Here is a 5,057-nt window from a genome sequence, read left to right on the forward strand (position 1 = left end):
GTAGAGTTAAAGAGGAGGAGGAGGCGGAGGAGGAGGAGGAAGGCGCACTGATTGGTCCACAGGAGCAGCAGGAGTAAAGGTGGTGCCGTCACTCAAAATGCGTCAAACTGCGCTTCACAGCTCAACTCTGCAGATTCCATTCAGTTTGTGCGACTTTTGAGACTTTGAGGATGTCAAAAGTATCCCCGCGCCTCAAAACTTTTCATTTCGATACAACCCCAACATTCCCTGTGTTTTAATGGGATTTCAATGTAGTCTAACAAACCGACTTCAGTTGTGGGCAACAGGAGGACTCTAGAAAGGCGTTTGCATGTTTCCCCCGTGCCATGGCTCTCTCCGGGTACTCCAGCTACCTCCACAGTTCCAAACCTTTAATGTTTGGTTAGCTGGTTGATCCAAATTGCCCTTATGTATGAGTGCATGGTTGTTTTTCTTCTCTGTTTTGCCCTGTGAGTTGCTGCACTGACCGCTAGAGACGGGCACCTGCCATGGTTGGACCCTGCATGGATGGAGCCCAACAGAAGGTAGACCATAGATGTGAAGTGGAAAGGAAAATGTAGAAAAGGGAAACAAAATGACACGTTTTTATATAGCCTCCATATTTTGTCTCACCTAAAATCTGAAAAGTGTGGAGTGCATTTATATTCATCCTTCTGAGGCAATATTTTGTCAAACTTTTGCAACAGTCACAACTGCACGCGCGTGTCAGCTCTGTACACAGATACTGATAATATTTTCTATGGACCAGAGCCGTGTCCCCTAGATGGCTTGTGAGGAACATTAAACAAGGCCTTTGACGGCTTCCTCTCAACAATGAGATTCTTTTTGCAACTTTTCCATTTGGATGACATGTTGAGCAGAGCACTGTGTAATATTGGAAGTTTAAGATATTGTTTTAGAACCAAAACCTGCTTTAAAATAAGCTCACAACTTCCTCCCTGACCCGTCGGCTGTTTTCAATGGACTTCATGTTCTCTCATGTTCTGTCACAAACCTCTGAGGCATTTATAGAACAGCTGGAAGTGTACTGAGATAATATCAACGACAGGTGGTTTTACTACTAATGGGACTTCTGAGGGCAGTTGATTGCACTGGATTTTATATGAGGGTATCAGACTAAAGACAACTTAACGGCAAGCTTTTCAGATTTTGATTTAAAAATGATTTTGAATGACATCTATCATTTTCCATTCACTACAAAATTAGGCACCACTTTGTTTTGGAATATCACATAAATGCCATGAAAAATGTATTGAATTTTGTGGGTGTAACATGCCAGAATAAGTTCCCTTACCTAATGCCTTATTGTTTCAGATTCCCGGAGGTGCTAAATCAGGTTTGTGGCTTTGCTTTCCAAGAATGATATAACTGACAGAATAGTAACGAATAGAAGGCAGGGGCGGATTTACCATTGGGCAAAACTAGGCGGTTGCCTGGGGCCCAAAAATTCTGAAAGCTTCAACACGAACCCAATGCTCAGCCCATCAGATGGGAATTTGTGTGTTTAAGATCGGTCTGCTCTGATATTACATTTTCCAGCTAAGAGATTGCTGACAAATTTAGACAGGTTCCAATGAATTCAGACAAACTTCTGATGATTTCTTCCCATGTGAGTTGTAGCTCTTCCGTTTTATTATTTAGGAATGGACTTACTATTATGCAAAACTAGGGCCCCAAAATTCTGAGGGCCCAATAAACATCCTCATACACTTATGGTCAATACAATTATTACATGTTTGCACACACTAATTATGTTAATAGATTCCTTTCACTAAAATGCCATCAGAATGCTTATTACACTGTGTGTCTCAGGAAGCCCCCCCCCCCCTTGATCTCCACTACACTGGATCAGTCCATATTACTGCATATGTGCTGAGAGGATCCAGGAAGAAAGCAAAACATGAAAACAAGCGGTATGAAGAGGTGAAACGAGAGGAGAAGAGAAAGGAGAGGAGAGCAAAGCGGACTTGCGGTTTGTCCGATCCTGAGAAGCAAGAATGACTGTTCAGTTCAGGACCATGGCCTGCCTCGTTAGCAGAACGGGGCTACAATAGGGGAACAGGCTTGTTTGTGGCTCTATGTGGAGCGGCATAACCCAGATTGAAGTTGGCTGTAAAACCTGACTGCTGACTCAGCGTGTGTTGCTTTTAAACCGATTGTAATCACTTATATTCACCCAGCAAGATGTGAGGTGTAGGTTTACCCTAATGAGCATCACCAGGGTCATCATGAAGACCAGAGAGCAGAAGGACTTTCACCTGAGCTAAAGGTGAACTTAAAAGCTCTGGCTAAGATAAATAACTTTAGGAACTCTCTCTGGGAGCTTCTGGCTGGATCTGCATCATGATGTAAAATTGATCTGGTCATTAGATGAGCTCTATAGATTATTATAGAGCTGAATTGGGGCCCTAAACGTTGTTCAATTTGGGCCCATAGCCTTTAGTTCAGTGACAACCAAAGCATTTATTCCTACAGTAGCTAAACACATTAAAAGATCCTTCGGATCAATATATTGCTTCTCATTCCTGCAGCAGGTCTGATTCCATTTGTAGACAGAAAAATGTGCAGCTTCATTAACCAGGACATTTTAAGAAATTTACTGGACACAGAAGTGAGAGTAAAAGTCAGCCTCCATCTTTTATATTTTCTGTGATGAATGTAAAAATGCAGCTCTGGATTGTTTAAAGATGCTGAATTAATGAGGGGGGGAAAAAATCAAAATCGCAAATGTACCATTAATTAGTCAACTGTTTTATCTTTCTGAATAATACATGTAATATGTGATATTACATAAGCTAAAGTAATACAAAAACATGGTTTTATTTAAACAGTTTTTAATAACTCAAATATTATTACTAATAACAGGACAAATGATGAAAGTCCAGGAAAACTCCAGGATGAGGCTCTGTGCTATAGTCTAAACCTCACAAGTTAAAACTTTTTTCTCCACAGAAAATACTTAAAAATAAAGATGCACAAAATATTAAAGGTATGGTCCAGCGTTTCTGACTTAGGCACATCAAACGTTTTGTCCTGTGAATGCTGGTGTACCTGCTCATTGATTGAAAGCTCCCACCAGATCAATATGCAAATGTATTATTGAACACTCTAGGCTCCTGTCTCTGATACTTCAGCTGCAGGGGCCAGAGGAGGGACTACAGGAAAATGCTGCACTACTGACTTACTCTCAGTATTATAGCATAAAGCCCAACAGAGCCTTTCACATTCAGGTCAGACTTACTGCATAAACTTACTGCATATTTGTTTACATTTGTTTACATTTCAACTGCCTACTGTCCACTGCTGCACTTTATCCGGAAGTCAATTGAAACTTATCCTGTAACTGACTGCAATTAATTACTGCATTTTTATCCTGTACTGTAATTCACTGCAAGGTATCCTGTAGAGTTACTGCAATTTTTCTGAGCTGTATGGAAACAAAATTTCATTCTGTATGCACTCTGTGCATACAAAATGACAATAAAGAAGTCTAACTTGGAGCAAGACCCCTTCACAAAGTTTGCCTAGGGCCCCCAAAATGGCCAAGTCTGCTATTGATGGAAGGTTTTACAATTTGAGTTCCTGTTATGTTCAAGCAACATTTCAAGAAAAGAGGGTGTGCTAGAATTACATTAAACAGAACTGAAAAGGTTGTACTTACTGCTAATCACTACACCAGCTATTGCAGAAGTTCAATATAGCCAAACTATTGTGCTTTGATTAGTAATAGGAATATAAAGTGTCTGAAGTTCTGACTGCTGGTTAAAAAAAAAAAAAACTACAGGCACCCATGAGTTACCAACAGCTTTTTTTGTGTTTCGTTTTTTCTTTTCGCTAGCAAGCAGGTCGTAACCTGCTACGCAGCTCCGTGTGTGTACTCATCAGTCCTCAGCTCAGTCTTGCATGCTCAAACCGGTCACACCCACCACCTGTCTGCTGTAATCGCTCTTCTTTTACATAGCATATTTACTCATGTCATATGTGGATGTATAGCTCACACTGAGAAGAGAGGGCATGCAGGCCTCATATCCAGCTGAAGAAGAGCTTCAACATGAACCCAATACTCAGCCCATCAGCTGGGAACATGTGTGTTTAAGATCGATCTCCTCTGATATAACATTTTTCATCTAACTCAGAGATTGCTGACAAATTTAGACAGAGGTTCAAATGAATTCAGATAAACTTCTAGCGAGTTCTTCCCATGTAATTTGTAGCTCTTTCGTTTTATTGCATTGAGAGATAATGTCTGTGGCTGCTCACTTGAGTGTTAAAGTGGAGGATGCATCAAACATTGAATGCAGCCCAGCAACATAATGCTGCTGATGGTGATAAAAGTTTGTTTGGATGATACATCTCTTTCACTTAGCATGGCATTATGTTAGATCTGTGGAGAAACTGAAAAATGAAAGAAAATTCTTTCTAAAAATATTTATGGACACAATGTGTCAATGATACGATCAAGGCAATATGAAAATTCATAGAAAAGAGCAAGACTCATTGACAAATAATATGAACAAACTAGAAACCCAAGTGAAAACCTGTGTGCTAGTCAAGTATTTTGTGGACAGTGATTTAATATAAATATCCACCTATTATCTATTCCTACTTATCTGTGCAGGGTCACTGGCTCCAGTCATTGGGCAAGACGTAGGGTACAGCAGGTTGGCAGTCCATACAACCATATACACATACCTAAGGGCAATTTAGAGACGCCCAATAACCATAACAGACATGTTTTCGTACTGTTGGAACAAGCTGGAGCACCCAGAGGAAACCCACACTTGCCCAGGGAGAAAGACCACAGGCCCAGGACCTTCAAGCTGCAAGGCAACAGTGCTACCAACTGCATCACCCTGCAAACATAATTTAAGTAACTCTGACAAATGTAATCAATAAAAGTAACAAAAACACTAAATAAAACAGCTTTCAATAATTTCTGTAAAATTATTATTATTATTATTTTCTTCCGCTTATCTGAGATCAGGTCGCAGGGGTAGCAGCCTAAGTAGAGAGACTCAGACTTTCCGTTCCCAGCAAGCTGAGAAACATAGTCTCTA

Source organism: Fundulus heteroclitus, chromosome 6 (genome assembly GCF_011125445.2).
Source record: "Fundulus heteroclitus isolate FHET01 chromosome 6, MU-UCD_Fhet_4.1, whole genome shotgun sequence".
Lineage (NCBI taxonomy): Eukaryota > Metazoa > Chordata > Actinopteri > Cyprinodontiformes > Fundulidae > Fundulus > Fundulus heteroclitus.